General features: G+C 43.8%; 1 long non-coding RNA gene across 1 annotated transcript; it reads right to left on the bottom strand.

Annotated features, from left to right (window-relative positions):
- Positions 1-7,156: 7,156 nt before the first annotated feature.
- LOC146763592 (uncharacterized) lies at positions 7,157-17,801 on the bottom strand. Its single transcript, XR_014951396.1, has 2 exons — positions 15,711-17,801; positions 7,157-15,593 (listed from the first exon to the last, which is right to left on the bottom strand). It is a non-coding gene; the product is annotated as an uncharacterized LOC146763592 (long non-coding RNA).
- Between the last annotated feature and the right edge of the window lie 294 nt (positions 17,802-18,095).

The raw sequence follows: 18,095 nt of genomic DNA on the forward strand, positions 1-18,095 counted from the left end.
GTTTGTAGGAAGAGGTAATATCTTTTATTAGACCACCTGATAGATTTGGGGGATAGAAAGGACAAGGTATCAGACATGCAAGCCCTTCCTCACATCGGAAATATAATTTTATTGATACTGGCCTTAGGATATCTCAAAGGACCATGAAGTTTTTGACCTCATTTCTTACAGAATAAAACTTGTATGCTGTCTGTCTGTCAGCCCCACCTAATTGCTTTTGAATCAGTCAATCGATTTCAATCACATTATCGGGGGAGGGGTAAAGGTTTAGCAGGTATTACATTCTCTCACATTTAAAGAAAATAGGTCACAAGGTAAAAGACATACCCAGATGTGTGCCCCTATGAGGAAAAATTGCAGGTTGATCATAAGACAATCCACACAGATGAGATAAAATAGGAAAGCAGTTTTCATCAGTTTTGCAGAGTGCAGCTCTGTTTGTTTTAAAAATCAGATTCCCTCCAAAGGGTCTCAAAAGGTAACTCAGGTGTTAAACCTCCTTTGAGCCTTAGTCACCTTACCCAGTTCACTGTCAAAACTGGCAAAGTTTGCTGTTTTCCGTACGGTAATTGCGAGCACTTTTTTATTCCTTAACCTGTATTTCAGCAATGATAGCTCATGACTGTGGTTACTGATAGCCCCAGACAAATTCCCTTCTCCAAACATCTTGCTGCTGATGGGTGAGCTTTGCACTGGAGCACACAGATAGGAGCTATGAATCAACATCTGTGTTGTTGCATAAGATGTGGCAATGGCAATCTCTATCTCAGGAGACCCTTGCTGTTTACTGAGGAATGGGTTGAGATCTAGGTCTGGAGTTCCCTTGGGTAACAATCTGCAACTGGGGAAGCTCCTCCGGCTGTGATTTGCTCTGAAAAATCTATTTTTTTCACTCTGTCAGCCAAACCTTGACGAGAAGAGAAAAACAGCACAAAAGGTGTTGGAGAGACAGAAGGTGTCAGAAAACAGTGATCTGACAGCTCTTGCCTTGTGGGCAACTGTGCTGACACAGGGCTTTCTTCTCTTATCAAGGTGTTTTGTAGTTTTGTCTCATTCTGTGTGTCCAGTAGCCTTCCCTACTTAACTCCCCTAAAGGCTGATTAAAATGCAACCTCGCTCTACCCCTCCTGTGTCGCCTTTTCTCACTCCCATCCTTCTCTCCACATACAGTCTGGGATTTCTTATGTCTCTTAACAATTTTCACTGCAGGGCTGCCCCCAGCTTAGGTGTCCTTCCTGGTGGAAATGACGACCTCGCAGCCACAGCTCCAGACTGGGAATCACAAAATCTGGTTTTTAACCCCAGCAGAGCACAGGCAAGAGCTCAAGATGATACCACAAATACTGAGACAGTACCAGAGCCAGGGCAGCAGCTGGGGACACATGTGGAGCTCTGTGTGGAGCTTAAGGTGGTCTTGAGCTTGGGTGATGCTTTATGAAGCGCTGCTGTTGCATGTTCCTCCTCCATAGTCATTTAAACTGGAGCTTTCCCCCACCTCCCCACAGTCTGATTTCCTCTATATTTAGCTACCCTACCTACTTACCTAACAAGGAACAATAATTTCTCATTTATTAAAATTCAGGCATGTTAGACACAAGGAAACACATAATGCAATTAGTCCTTGTAAAGGCAATACTGTCTACCAGTTTTTTTTGCAAAATCATCTCAGAACCCAAGTCTTACCTTTAGCAAAGTCTCCAGTGGTGTTGTAGGTGCAAACTTTCTGCATTTGACCCATCAGAAGGCAGAAGCCTGAAGAGATAATTCAGATTATCAGCTCCACAAGAAGACAAATTAATACATATAACCAGTACCCAACTACCAGCATACAGCTCTCAGACATACATGTTAAAACAATCAGCTAATTAAGAAATGGATTTTCTGTCTCATGCATAATCTCAGGCAGCTTCAAAGTGTACTAATAAAATGTTAGCAACTAAAGAACCGGCAAGACTCATTTCAACAAGCATTTTATAAAACCAAACCTGTATTATAATCAAAAGAAGTGATACACTTATTTGATCTATTTTAAGAACCAAGCCAGCTCAAGGTCAATTGCTGATCAAGAACAATGGAGGAAAACTAGGTGAGATAATTTTAAGGACGTTTGAATTAAGACAGGGATCCAACCTGTTTGAAAGGTAATTTGTAAGAAATTATCTCAATTTACATAATGCAAGTGGTTTTTTTGATTTTTTTTTACAAAGGTACCTCAAAGAGGTCCATCTACACATGAATTAGAAGATATTGTTACAGATGATTCCTCCCTGAAACTGCCCAAATCAGAACACACATGGAAAACATGTGCTATGGAAGAATGATCTAGCAGATAGGAAACTTCTGCTTCCAAAGCAGTAGCTTAGAGTTTCAGGCAATGTACAGTGCAGTCTCCAAAATGGCACCAAGCAGCAACTGAAATTCCTTTAGAGAAGAATTAGGGCAGCCCAACACATTCTGGACTAGCTGAGCTCCTCTGGTTAATAACCAGAAGCCACCTGCAGAACCTCAGTAAGCACCCTTTTGTCCTCCTTTAACAAGCACACTCTCTCACATTTAGAATAGCAAGTTTCGCTGAAGACAGCCACAGCTGTCTTCCCTTTCCCTGCAAATGAAAGGGTCTGCACTCCTGCTACAAAATGGTTATCAAATGCAGTGTCAAAGCAAGTGTTTCCCCTCCATTGTAAGAGGCAAGCTGAATACTTTCAGCACAGCTTTCAGTGTCTTCAGACCCAACTGCAGCTGCACACACTCCAAACATTCTGCTGGCGGCTTCCTGTTTGCATTCCTGGGCTGGGGAGAAGGAGGACATTTCTTTCCAAGTCTGCTGCCTGCTCCTGGTTTTCCAGCTCTCTCTGTCTTTTCTGCTTCTCTCTTTGTTCTTCCTTTAGGAAATCTTTGAGATTCATGAGCATAACAAGAATCCCTTCCCTCTGAACTGTGCTCTTAAATTGGCTGGTTGTTTCAGAAAGGGGCGGGGGGCAGGAGGGTTGAAGGGGGAGGGGAACCCCAACAAAAAATCCATCCACTGTGGCTGTGACAGTCTTCATTTACACTCACAGCACTTTGGTGCTGGGGTGAAGCCCCTGTGAGAGTGTGTGTGTGTCTTGCACTGAGACCAGCAAGCTCGGTCCCATCCCAAGGGTACGGATGCCAGGGAAGGCAGGGTTTGCATTCACCACTGCTGAGCCCACTCTTTCCAGGGCTCTCTGCCCTCACCCCACCGCTCAGGAGACCACACTCTGCCCTCCAGGAGGGCTCACTGGGAGTCAGACATGCACATCTGAGGTCCAAATTAATGTCTGAATCAGTGCATGTGAATCAAGGATGAGGTATTGGGACTGACAGGCCCTGACCATCATTTCAACTCTCGCTGCAGCTATGAATACTGATGCTTCTTCCTTGTTGTAATCTTCCTTGCCCATTTCTTCAACCAGGAGGGAGCACCTCCTTTTCTCCCATCTCTTGCGCTTTCCTATTCCAGGAGTTCTTTTATTTTTTTTTTTTTCTGCTGCATCTCCACTAGCATTACTGTTCAATGTTTAAACCTTGTATCTACTTTAAAATGAGAAAGGAACTTCAATCATTTTGTGAAAAGCTGAAGTTTCATGTTTGCCAGTGATGCTGCAGGCAGATCTCAACCTGTGGGTTAATGTTTCCTTTATAAAGTGAAGACACCTGATTTCTGTCAGTCCTTGGCTCAAAAATGCACCATCAGCCACAGCTTCCTAAACAACCATATCAAATAGACAGAGAAAAGCAACCAAAATGGTAATCAGATTCCACTGAAGGAACACCAGCACAACACCTGCTGTCTCTGTCCTGCTTGCAGGAAAAGGACTTCTGCTGTGCAAAGAACTCTCTGGAGTATGTGGGGCAGATAGAATTACATCAGCTAGAGGATTTTGTTTCAGCTGATGCTTGGGAAAAGGTTTGACCCAGAGAAGCTCTTTCAGAAGGTGTGGAGGCTGCGGGTGAAGGCTGACTTGTGTGACTCTGGCACTCATCTCAGTGTGCATGGCAGGGTTGCACTTCAGCCACATAAGTGGTGGTATCTGACTCCAACACAATGGGTGCACAAGTTCTCAGAGGTGGTCCTGCATGCAGAGGAACACGAGCACACAGACCCTGACAGCTCCAAATGTTCTTTGTTGCTGCTCTGTAACAGAAGTTGTTGTGTCCTCTGCACCTTGGGAAAATGGGGGGAAAATAACATATTTGTGTAGCTGCTGGCAGGCTTTGCCAAAGCAGCTGCCATAGGCTCCATGTCAAAGCGCCAGGGGAGCGCCTAATCCCCTTAGAAATTCAAAGGCATGTGAAACATTCTGTCATTACACTGTCTCTGTCTACTCATCTCTCACTCTCTGACTCTTCTGCATCCAGTTCCAGCTTCAGTCAAGGGGAGAGTAGTTCAGTGGCAGCGTGATAAAATCACATTGTCTCAAAAAGAAGAAAAACGAAAAAAAATGAAGAGAAAGGCTACTGTCAACAACTGGCTTTAATTGGCTGGATGGGTCAAAGAAACAGTCTTTTTCCACTGGAGAAGGCTGGGACATGGGGCAAAAGAGCACAAGGGAAGTCAGGCAGTCCCTGCCCCTATCATGAGCAAGTAATGCTGCACATGTGCCGTGTGTTTCAAGGGAGGTCAGCTGAGAGATGACCTCTGACATTGAAAAGGTGCAGCCAGAACTTCAGGCTCTTCATACACTTGTCCAGCCACCACTAGAGTCAGTAGACACAGGTGCTTCAGTCTGCAGAGTTTTTTGAGACTTCAGTGAATTTGAAATAATGGAATCCAAGTGAACAACAACACCACCACCAGTTTTTGCTTGTGGGGAAAACAAAACCTTCCCATGACACCAGACTGATGCAGCATCATAATTTTCTCTTTGTTTTGGCAAGTCAAACCATTGGCAAGACAAATGGAGTTTGGCTTCCATTTAGGGGTGGGTGTCCTGCTAATCCAGAAGCAATGCTGAACCCCAGGCTTTCTTCACCAGCATTGCATGTGGACAGTTTTTGATGTGCCAGAAGACAGCTAAACTTGATTCAGTGAGTTGGGAGCAAGGTGCACACTGATCTGCTTCTGCAATCATGGTTCAGAGACAGCAATCCGATTTCCTGATGCTTTTGCATTTTGGGGGCAGTGAAGTGAGGCCCTCTGTCAAAAATATCACCCAGTGTGTTTTTATTACCACAAAATCCATGCCTTTGCCACTTGTCCACATACCAGTCTTTAATGCAAACCTCATGTCATCCTGCTCTTTTCAGGTCCTGATTAACTCTAAAATGCCCAGATTTACAGAGCCAGTGGAGAAACAGATCCCTTCCAGTCAAGAATGTAGAAGGGGAGGGGAGAGTGGGGGAGAGAAATGCAGAGGAAGAAAGACCTCAAATTGCTTGCTGCTTGGAGCTGATGAAATTAAAAGCAAAAATATGGAAAGAATTGTGCTCTATTTGATGTCTTCTGTGCGTACAGATGAAACATCACTTGATATTATAAAGTATGCCATATGAAAAGATACAAAATACAGAATCAGTATGTCAGTTCCCTATTGTTCTGGGCAACCAATGGTGTCAGTAGCAAGTTTAAAAAAATTATTTTTCTACTGTCTAGAGGATGGACAATCGAGGTTCTGCTGCCTCTTGTGTTTACTGCACGAACACTGACAAATGCAGTTGAGTTGTTTTAATTTTAAATCACTTCTCAATCACAAAACCTCTTAGGAAACAGTTTGTGGTTTTTTAAAGAAGCACGGTAATTAAAAAATATGTTTTGCAGCTTATTCCAAAGTCACACAGGACAAAATTTTTCTTAAACAAAAGATCATGAGACTGAGAATTGAGAAAGTTCATTCCATGGGGCTTGAATGAATCACATTTTTACCTTGTTTATGGCAACGATTCATAAAAAGTGAAAGTTTTTCCCCAAAAAATTGTGCAGACCCATCTACTATCAAATGTTTGACATGATAAAAATCTGGAACCCTGCCATTAAGTTGCAATAAGTTTAGCAAGTAACACTGATAGGATTTGAACATTAACTCACCAATGGAGAATGCCAGTGCATTCTTAGGATCATCAGTGTAATGGATTCTGGCATTCCCCTCTTACCATCTTTACAAATGTCAGTTTCATTCTATTGTAAATTAACCCAAATTTCTTCCAAAGCTCCAAAATAAGTCTTGCTTGCAAGCAACCATCCCCATCTACCTTGCTACTGACTATATTACAGCAGGAAACCTGTACAAATAATAGCTATACAAATCATTAAAGATATATATTGGAAATTCCCTAATTAATTCACAGACCTGATGAAGTTACCTTAGACTTTATCTTCTATTTTTATTGCCAGTGGGAAAGAGCAATAGAAAGTACAAAGTGTCCCAAGTGAAAGGCAGCAGAGATCTTCAGTTATTGATCTGGTTAACACAACATGTTGGAACTCAATCTGATGTGAATCAGAAAAGGGCTCTTAATGTGAAAGATGCAAAACCAGTGCACACCACTCATGGAGCTGCCCTTAACCCTGCCCACTTAATATTGGAGGATTTTATTGCTTGCTAGAGTGTAGTCTCCCATCCCTTTATCAATTATTCATTCTGGACAGCAACCTTCTCCATGCAGTAGCAAGAAAATCTGTAGGTTAGATTTAATTTACTCTTTTAACCAGTTTACTCCAGTATCAAGTATTTAAATTGGCCTCACTGTGCCTTCATATGTTACAGCCATATATCAAAGCAATTTGTGCAAATGCCAGCTGAGCAGCCAGCTACATGTATCATGTATTCTGAGATTACACAGTTCCAAATGCCTTTGTAAAGCAAACCTTTCATGAATAAATCAGGAAATACCCTGATGCATGCTTTATGTAGAGCAAGGTATTCTATTTAGGTCACAGGAAGGTTCTGCCAGGTTTGCTAAAATGAACAAATCCCTGGTGTGTACTCTCACTCCAACACATTTCATAACACAAGCAAACATCTCCCACTCAGCCATGCTGTACTTTTTGTGACTGCTGATGACCCTGCACTTGCTAAGGATGGGTTTGATCACTTCAAACTCAAAACCACTTGCAAGCCAGAAGGAAAACTGCTCTGGTGGCTGTTGTGTCTCAAGCAAGGACTGACAGCTGTGAAAAGACTATTTCCAAATGGAAGCCCTGCCTCTTTCCTGCAGGAAGGAGCCTAGAAGGTGCATCTTTCCCAGAGATGTGAGGGAGGAGCAGGCAGCACACAGGTCAGGCAGCACAGCACGTGATGCAAACCCCTCAGTGCAGTTTGTGGTTCTCATCCAAGAACATGACAGAAGTACAGAACCAGAAGAGAATCAGCACACTGAGTGCTGAGTGCAACATCAAACCAAGCTCTGCAGTCATCCATTTCCTCTGCCTTGAATTCAACACACTATTGATGGTCTGATCACTCTTCCTGCAGTGGAAATGTCTATGATAAGGTTCCAAGCATAAGGGTTTCCAAATTTCCAGACAGGCTGAAATGATGTTATCTAGAGCAGGGGAACGAGAAGCTAAAGGCAAGCTTGCTTTTCCTTTGAAAGATCTGGCAGGAGACAGGGAAAACAGTAAAAAAAAGTAAAAAGAGATGAGAAGAGACGAGGAGGAGAGAAGAGGAGAGGAGGGAAAGGGGAAAGGGGAAAGGGGAAAGGGGAAAGGGGAAAGGGGAAAGGGGAAAGGGGAAAGGGGAAAGGGGAAAGGGGGAAGGGAAGGGAAGGGAAGGGAAGGGAAGGGAAGGGAAGGGAAGGGAAGGGAAGGGAAGGGAAGGGAAGGGAAGGGAAGGGAAGGGAAGGGAAGTTAATGGGAAATATATCACCTCCTACCAAAAATACCAAACACAGACGTCTTGTTTCTTCAAAGACATAGTTTGAGAGTAGGAAAACAGACCCTCCTCTTAATAGAGTGAAGGGTTTCCACAGAGCATCAGTGCTTGTTGAAACATTTGCAACCACCAGTGAAAGTTGCTTGACTGCATGAAGACAAAGGCTGGCTCTCTGCATGACACTGCTCCCACTCGCCTACCTCAGCTACTTCTCTCTTGGTTTGTGAGGCCACCCAGGCACATCTCAATGTGCCACCCCCTTCTTCTGGCCTCACCCGTTGTGTTTGTTGCCCTTCTCCTCTTTGCCTTTCCCTTTCCCTTCCTTCCCTCTGCTCTCCACCACACCCCTGATCACACAACCAGGCAATGCCACCCCTCTGCACTGCTGGTGGAGTGAGCAGCACCAGGGTAGGACTGCAGTGACCTTGAGAGATGCTTCTCTGTGCCTCAGTTTCCCCCCTGTAAAGCATGCAATACTCACTGCCTCTGCAAAGCACATTAAAGTCCTCTGGTGAAAGAGGCCCCACAGCACCCAAGCATCACCCCCATCCCCTTTGGAGAGCTTTTCCCTCTTCAGGTCCCCAGCAGGGCTCTCCTCTCCCCCCAGTAAGGGTTTTGCACTCTGGCAAGCAGCTGTCTTATTAAGCCAGTTGACCTGGTTATTAGAGTCCAGCCCTGAAGGAAGGTACTGGAGTAACACAGGCTGCTTTGTGTGAGTCCAGTACTCTGCTTTCAGAATTATTTGCCAAAGCTCTCTGGTTGTTTGGAAATTTGTTGGCCTGTCTACGTAAGAAGCATTGAAATAGATTAGTTGCTAAAACAGCACGGTGGCCTGGGGAACATCTCCCTTCCCCTAATGGGAAAACTTCAACAAGTGACACTTAAAGCCAAGCATAAATAAGTCCAGGACACTTTTTTTTAACTGTTCCAGGCTCTTTGTGGATCACAGTGAAGAACAGCAACAGAAATCCTCTCTCTGCACCACCAATGTCTGTTTCGTGCCTTTCATGCTTTTCCTTGATGTAAATTCAGCCTGTACCAACTCATCAAAACTGAAGGACAAATGAAAGCAAGGGGGAGCAGACACAGAGAAGAAAAAGTAAACCCCAAGGATATTAAGAAAGAGGACTCCAAGGGGGAAGACATGAAATTTGAGGCTGTTAAAAATAATCCAGGATGAAAAGTTTAACAAAATAGGTCCAATTAGAGGGATGGTGCCAACCTAGCCATAGTTAGGATATTAAAATTAGTTTACTTAGATATTTTCTTGCCTCAGAACCAATGTGAGGTTCCTATCCCACTCCAAGACATACAGTTTTGCACAATGCAAGCAATACAAGACACATAAATCTTGGGGGAGAAAAAAAGTCTTGCAGAATTCTTGTTTTTCTTTTTAATTAACACATTTTAAGGTCTTTTTATTTGCCTTTCTCTGTCTCCAGAGCATACTTGGGGAACATTTCCCAGGCTCACTGCTACAGAAGGCACTAAAAACTTGCCTGTTTCAAAAGGCAAGCCAAGATGCTCAGGTTTCCAGGAAGTGGACCTTGACAAGAAACACCAAATATCAGGAGACTCATGATAAAATCACTGGTGCCAACAATGCTGCGTGTTAAGTTTTTTTTTTTAAATTAATATTTCCCTGGGGGATTAGCAAGTGGTCCCAAAGCTATACACACTGAGACTGAAGAACACTCCCAGCACATTAATCTTCTCAGTAATAATTAGCAATCTGTGCTCTGGTGGGACTGTAGGACCTGCTGTCCTAGGGCAGGGTGTGCACACAGTGGGGACATCAGACCATAAATGAGGCAGAGCAAGAGTCAGGAGGGAAACCAAGGCACACACAGCTGAGCTCCTTCCCAGGGCTCACACAGCAGGCCTGTGCTCCAGTCTCACGGAGACCAAAAAGAAATATATACAGCTCTTTGGGCTGGCTGAGGATTTTAATTACTGTAAAACTAAGCTAAGATGAAAGGAATATAGGCTGAGTGTGTATATTCTTTGCAGATAAATTGAACACCAGCTGAGATGAGGAACATAATTCCCTCTGGAGTAATTTCTTGTTAATTGTACAACTCCAGGCACTTTCTTGGAAGTCCTTATAAACTGCAGGCTTGACTTGTTGCAGGAGGGCCGCACCTCTTCTGAAGCACCAAGAGCTGCTGCAGGGTGCAACAAGGAGGTATTGTCTATCCCTTGGCACTCCATAAAGATGTCAAAATGCCAGTGGGGAGCTGTGTGGTGCAAGATCTCTCTCCTGCAGCAAGATGTGAGCTGTGTTTGGCTAACAGGCCCAAGTAGCAGTGCTTCAGATCCTTCTCCTGTTTCACACAGATGTAATCCCCCTTTTGTAGTCCTGCCTGTAACTTACACGAGAGTGGGGGAAGCCTGTGCAGATGATGCTAATCAAGGAATAGTTGAATAATACAGATGATGCCACATACATTTTAAATAAATATATTTCTGAATGTTTAAATAGCATGTGATCTCACATTCACACAGAGCTACACCTTTTTAGCAGGGCTGATAACACAGTCCCTTTTCCTAAGAGAAGATAAATTTCAGTGTATTTGAAAACACTGTCCTGCACTTCATTAATATTCACTCCTGCTCAAACTTTTGAAAAAGTTGTACTAATCATTCCTACATAATTCTGGCAGACTTTTAAGAAACTGTTGGGAATTGCCCCCTTCAATTTCTTCAAGTCTTTGCAAAGATATCTTCTGCCTACAGCTCACCTGTGTTGGCTTGTAAATGTAAAATCTCCCTACCAGCTTCTCTGGAGCTATTCTGTTGAGGTCATGAGCCATAAAACCCCTCCTCCTTATCCTGTTACTACCAGGTCCAAATTCAGATTAAACCAAGATCTTTGGTGGTCCAAATTCATACCACTACATTTGAAAAAAGTGTCCCGTGGTCTCTCTGGAAGAAATGTAAATGATTAAGTATCTTGCCCCTGCATGGTTTGACTTCCAGGGTTGGGGGCAAAATATCTGGGACATTCCCCACACCCTCTGCAGAGGGAGAGAGGCAAGTAAAACTCCCTGCAGGGCATAAACAAGCAGAAGTACCTTCCACAGGATTTTATGCTTATTTAAAAGCTACTTGTCTTAAAATACCTGCCCATTCTCCTGTAATACACAGACAAACTAGTTGTTTTTACAAAACTGCTGGATGTCCAGTAGGTGAAGAAGTTAGGACTTTGCCTTGTGTATGTTTGTCTTTTGAAGGTAGTGCAGAGTCTGGAACTGCACTTGCTGTGCCCTGTCAAGGGGGTTGGGTGGCACTGTGTTTATAAAGGGGATATTTATTAATTGCCAATTTTATTGTTAGAGAAGAAGGAGGATGCTGCAGGAAGGACAAACAAGAAGCTTTCTCAGCTGCCATGAAGGACCTCCTTCACTTTGATGATCTACCCACCCTGTGTGGACAGGACAGAGCTCCTGAGTGCCACAGAGAACAAACAGCCTTTCCTGAGCACCAGGCTGGCTTTCTGCAGAGCTGAGGGTTGGTTTGCCATGAGAAAATGCAGTACACAACGATTTTCAGCATCCAAGGCCGGACCAAATTGTGTGTGAGACTCTGGCTGGGCTCTGGCTCTGCCTGCCCCAGGGTGAGTAAATCCTCACAGGTACTCCTGTCCCTTTCATCTGACACAAAACTACTGGGCACCAATCAGGCCCAGCATGAGCCAGGTGACAGCCTCGCTGCCTTTATTCCTTTCTTCCTTGCTTCCTGCATGTGCCACGGGCAGCAGGAGTCAGGAGCAGAGCTCTAAACATCCCTGCAGGGCTCCTGCTGCACCTTTTCCCTTCATTACAGGAGATCTAGATGTTTTGGGCAGAACATTTCACTTCAGGTAGGAATAGCAGCAGAAGAGATTTCTGGGAAAAAAACCACTGCAACTTTGGCTTGTTCTAACCAGTTCCTCAAATTTTATTTTTCCTTTGGCTGACAGTACTTGCCGTGGAAAGTGTCAAATACCCCTAACAAGCGATTAAGATGGGCAATCCTGAGCTCCACAAACAGGCTGCCTAACAAGTCTTTTCCCATCAACAGACTACAGAATCAGCATTCAAATGACCAGGAAAGCTGAATCTATTGACATCTGGCTCCTGTTTCAGCACATTAATTATCCTCTTGGGTTCTCCCATCTTCATCTGCTTCCACACAGGTGCCATCTCATCATTTATCTGCTCCAACATTTTCTCCCCACTCTGAACAATTGAACTCTTTTCTTCTTGCATGGCATTCCTGCTGCAGCAGATGCATTAACACTGCCAAACAACCCTACCCTATCACTGTCTGTATCAGCAATGTCTGGAGTGTGCACTGAGCTGATAATGAAGAATACGCTTTTTCGTTAACACGTGGATTTCAGGGCACAGCTGCATCACAGTAGGCTCTATCCAAAATGATAAAGGAATCACTAAGAAATAATGCCCATCATCAGCAGCTTCAAAAGAACAATGGGACATAGCTTATGCTCTTGCTTCCTTGTGGTTTCTGGACAGACAGAGGCTGTGGGAACATTTGCAAATGCACCATGTCCCTGGTGATGGGTTCAAACTCAGCAGGGACAGAAAATCTGACATTCACCAGCACAGTGTAAAAGAAACCAGAGATTCTGCATGGAAATAACCTGAGAAATCACAAGAAAGCAGGTGAGGTAGGATGAACCCTTAGATGTGGGAATGAAATAGGGATCAGGGTCCCTGTGTCCTGTGCTGTCTGACCTGTCCTAGCTCTGCTGTCTCATTAGAGCAGGGAGCTGCAGCTCACTCCAAAAAGCAGGATGTTGTGCATTTCACAGTGTTGTTGCTTTGACTTTGGAAACCTGGGTGATGTCTCCTCCAATGGGACTGAGAGAGGGCTTGGATTTTGACAGAACAGGGGTAATGACTGGAGTATTTTCTGGAGCTCAGGCATTCAAGTTAAGCTGCTTGTGCCAACAAGTTCTCCACACCTCAGGATCAATAAGCTGAGTGAAATTCCTGGGCTTGGCAACAGCTCCATTATAATTGCAAAACCAACAGCTTTCATCAATAAATCAACCTAACAAGTAACACCCTAGACACCCTTGATGTGTGATGTCTAGGACATCTCATCAAGGGTGCTTCTGATGATGCAGCAAGCTGCTTTTTTCAGTGCACAGCTATTGAGCCCATGGCATAACTCTACTGTTACATTGCATTAACCACATCCAGCTCTCTTGGACACTGGAATTTGCAGCATTCACAAATGGTTAAGCAGTCACAAGTGGTAAATTATTTCTTTTTATCATATTCACAGAATTTTTAGCAGCCTGTAACAGCTTTGCAGCAAAAAAATAGTTAGCCACAGACTTCTTGCTCTTTTTAGTGGCTAACAGCTGGTGAAATGTTGACATACATCTCTCAATCCTGAGTTCAGAATTAAGATGAATTCTGGAAAATGCCTTTCAAGAGAATTAACAAAGAAAAGCTTCAACTGGTGGACACCAGCTTTCTGTTATCAAGGGAAGAGAGCTCCTCCAGCCTGAATCATTACTGATGTTTCAGTCAGGCAGCTTAGCATACAGGTTTCATAATCATAAAAAACACTCTTATTTTGTTGCTGTATTACTTAGAGCTTAGATGTGGAATGTTTAGCTGGTTATTTTATGCCACATTTTCATGATGTTGATTCACATTGTCAAGCTTGAAAAAGAAAGGTAATGAATAACTAAGAGTTGAAATTAGGCTTCTTGTATTATAAGTGGGAGGACATTCACTTAGAGTGATTTTCAGAACTTCTGTCCATCAGCAGCTATACATCAAAGCCTGCTTAATCTTCTTCTGCTCTTGAATATTGTTCTTTTGGGGAGCTATTTTTTAGCCCACACTAGGCTAAAAGTGTCACCACAGCAGGTATTCATTCTTGCAATTTCTTGCTATTAAAGTCTGGAAAGCCCTAAACCACTATACAAGAGTCTGAAAGAAAGGCATTGGAGGAAATATTTTCATTCCTATGGGAAAAAAAAAAGAAAAAGGAAAAAAGAAAAAGTATCTGCTCCTCCCTTTCACCTCTAGTGTCTTTGCTGAAGAAAGCTCACTTTAACTACCATACCTGATTTTTTCCAGTGAGAAATTCTGGAGCTGTCAACTCTTATCCTTAGGGGAAGAGGATCAGATTGGAGAACATTTAAACAGATGGAAAATGAGGGGCCTGATGTGAGAATTGCTGAGGGAGTAGTCCAATGTCATTGTGGTCCATGAATACTTCTGGAAAACTGTGGAGATCAAGAAATTCCCGAGGACTGCAAGAAAGCCACCATCACTCCTGTCTTCAAGAAGGGCAGGAAGGAGGATACACAGAAGGGCAGATGAAACAGCCTCAGCTCAAAACATGTAAAAGCAATGGAGAAACTTCTTAAAACTCATTCCAAACACATGAAGGACAAGGCGATCATAAGCAGGCAGCAGGGATTTGCCATGCCTGACCACCCTGCAGAGAAATTACTGGCTCTGCACATGAAGGGAGAGCAGTGGATGTTTTTTATCTTGACTTGTACAAGACTTCCAGTGCTGCCTCCCATAACACCCTCATGGACAAACTCAAGAAGCACAGGCTATTAAAGTGGCCAGTGAGGTAGACTGAATACTGGCTAAGCTTTGGGGCTGAGAGGGCTTTGGTAAATGGCACAAAATTCAGCTGGAGACCAGCCACCAGCAGTTTATGCACTGCAGGCACTGCAGCCTATACTGCATAATATCTTAATTAATAACCTGGATGGTGAGACTGAGGGGACTGTCATCCTCCTCACAAAAAATGCTAAACTGAGAGGAGTGAATGACAGACCAGGTGGATGAGCTGACACTCAGGGGAGCCTCAACAGGCTGGACAAAAAGGGCTGTCAGGGATACCACCATATTCAGCAAATGGAAGAAGCAATTCTTCCTCTTGAGCAGGAATTGTCACTTTGCATGCCAGAGGCCAGCTGGCTGAAAAGCAGCTTGGCAGGGAAGGATCTGGAGGTCCTGGTGGATGCCAAGCTGACCGTGGGCCAGGAATGTACTCATGTAGCAAAGAAGGCCAGTGGGATCCTGAGGTGCTTTAGCCAGCAGGTCAAGGGAGGTGACCTTTTCCCTCTGCTCAACCCAAGGGACGCACATCTGGGGTGTGCTGGGCTCCTCAGTGCAAGATATTGATTTAGTGGAACAAGTCTGGTGTTGGGTTCCACCTGCCAAGAAAAATACACATGTGCTGGAGAGTCCAATACTGGAAATTACTGGAAATTACAACACTGGAGCATTTGTCACTGTGGGGAGAGGTTGAGAGAGCTGAAACTGTTTAGCCTGGAGAGGAGAAGGGTCAGTGGGGGCATTATAAATGTGCATAAATCAGTAGCCAGAGTCTGTAAAGAAGACAGAGACAGCCCATTCTCATGGCCCTTCATGAAAGGGCAAGGGGCAACACACACAAATTGAAACACAGGAAATTCCATTTAGATGTCACAAAAACTCTTTTACTGGAAGAGCAGTGGAACACTACAGCAGGTTGCCCAGAGAATCTTCTTCCCTAGAAACATTCAAAACTGAAATGGAGAAGTCCTAAGAAACCTTCTCTGCTCAGCCCTTCTTTGAGAAGGGGGTTGGCTGAACAGTGTCCATAGATGCCTTCAAATCCAAGCAGCCTCTGATGCTGTGGTTCTGACTCGTTCTTCCCTACATGGTTTTCCAGTTGGGTAGGTGACAGCAGGAATTGCCAGATATTCATCTCATTCTTTCCAGGGCTCGACTATGCAACAAAAGGAAATTAAACATATTGTCAAAGGTCTCAAAGGCTCAGCATTAAGATGAAGAAAGTGAGAAGGGAGGAGTGTGCTTTTAGGGTATATTATTTCATGCATCTTACCACACAATAAAATGTTACCATAAACATGATGGATGCTGGAAACCAGCAGCTGTTCTGCTCTGCAAAATGCTCAGTGCTGCGAATCCATCCCAATGCAGTTCAAGTTTGAATGTGTCCTTATGGATTTCTGAAGAATGTCAACATGAAATCTGCAGTCACTGCCACAGGTTCCAAAGCTGTTCCAGTGTGTGTCATGGCCATCATCCCCCCAATCTGAGATGTCTGCCCAAGACTCAGATGCTTGCCAAGGTTATCATAAAAAGGTGTTTGTGCATTTCAGTCTTCTTGGAGCTCGGTTCTGTCACGGCCCAAAGGAGACTCTTGAGAGAAAACTCACTCCTACATGCCCAGCTCACCTGAGAAAGAGAGGTGGGACCTCTCATGAGTCAAACAGTGACAGAGACCTTGAGTCAGAGGTGAACATGGCTGTTCACTGTGTTCATATCTGCCAGTAAAAAGTCAGATGACTTTTCCAAAGTCATCAGCACTAGTGATGTTTATGCAATATGGGTCTGTCTTTTTGACATGAAGGTGCCTAATTCTTGAATGTTCAGTGGCTGACAAATAGGTCCCTCTACCATTGTACATGCTCATGAGGCCCAGTTCTCTGCTGAGTGTTTAAGATGGGGAATGTACCCCCTTTTATTTTGTAATCTTTACAGGTGAAATAAAATATAAAACTGGCCATACAACAGCTGTTCAAAAACCACGTGACTTCATATTGCACTTTCTGCAATTTCTCCTATTTTTGTGGGTCTTTGTTCCATTTACATGTTCTTTTTGCCTTCATATATGGACATCCAGATTGCTGAAGATTTATTGAGCTCATGTACCATTATTCTTCTAGCTGAAGCACATTTATTTTGCAGTACATCTGAAACTGCTGCCATATATTGATCAGCTACAAGGCAGTGTCACACATGCAGATATGAAAAAAGCTCACTTGTCATTAGGTAGCTGTTTGTTTTCTTCTGAATCTGGAGACAATGAAGAAAGTCAGAGCCTAAAAATACTGAATTGAATTTTCCAGCTACCCTCCCATGACTGCTGCCTGCATTTTTAACAGTGAAATGCCCAGATTCACTTTGCTTTGAACGTGTTGTGATCACGTGGAGGTCTCAGCATTATTCAAAAGAAAGCTGTTACTTTGCAATATCTACAGTCTATTTTTGGAAGTATTCAGTGGCACAGTGCATCAATGCCTGCTTGCCCTGAATAGCTACAAAGCACTGTATGGGAAGCATGCCTCACACAGAAATGGAGAATCCAGATCACCTATTGCAAACTCTGAAGTGCTACTACATGGAATAGATTGTAGTGGGAATGAAACTGATTATTCTTGGTTGGATTTGTTGCTATAATTGTAGTTTTGAGGTTGAGAAATCAGCTTTTTTTCATCAGTAGCTCAGCACTGTCTTGTCCTACGCTTTAGAAGGTTACTCTGGAAACAGACTGGATGAAAAATAGGCTGTGCCACCTAGATATGTGCATATATACTTAGTTATTTTGAGTTGGAACAGTCAAATCAGAAAGGGCAACATCCCAAGCTGGTGCAAAGTCTAACATGGGGACACTTTGACAAAAGCTTTATGCGTCAAAAGAGCAGGCATATGGGAAAAGGAAAAAGGTAACTCCCTGGGGACCTCCAAGACAGGATTCTCGCCAGTAGGGAAGTCTCTCCTTGTTGACACAGTGAGGGAGCAGTTTCAGCTGTGCAATATTTAATGCAATAACAAATCTCTGTTGGAGCACCTGAGGCAGCTGCTCAGCTGGTGAGTCGTCTCCTTGGAGTTCTGAGCCAAATGACCCTGGAGGTTTATAATGCAATTTGATCCCTCTGATCTCAGAGCTGTGCATCTGAACTGATGGTACTATGTTCTTGACAAAGAAATGCCTTGAACCACACTGTTTTGGAAGCCAGTGGGGAAAAAAGAAGCTGGAAACTTCTCGGTGAACTTGGACATTCAAGTGGATGAAGGTTAGAGACCCATTGCACCTCCTTGGTTGTTTGATGTGAGTCAAGCTCGCGTCATTCTTTCTATCCCTTCCCTTCCCTTCCCTTCCCTTCCCTTCCCTTCCCTTCCCTTCCCTTCCCTTCCCTTCCCTTCCCTTCCCTTCCCTTCCCTTCCCTTCCCTTCCCTCATCAATCTCCTAATGCTGTGTAAAGACCAATTTAGAAATGCAGGAAGGTCAAACTGGCAGATTTGCTCTTCCAGCAGTGGAACCTGTTTTTCTCAGCCACACATTTATCTAGCCTGGTTTCCTCTACGTGCCATCCACTGTCTTGTGAGACTCTTCTGTGGTGGGAACTGCTCTTTTCTACAGGAAATTTTTCCCTTCAGCTGGTACTAATTTCACATTTCAGTTTATTTTGCTTCTTTGCAT

This window comes from Lonchura striata, chromosome Z (genome assembly GCF_050655825.1).
Source record: "Lonchura striata isolate lonStrDom1 chromosome Z, ASM5065582v1, whole genome shotgun sequence".
Classification (NCBI taxonomy): Eukaryota; Metazoa; Chordata; class Aves; order Passeriformes; family Estrildidae; genus Lonchura; species Lonchura striata.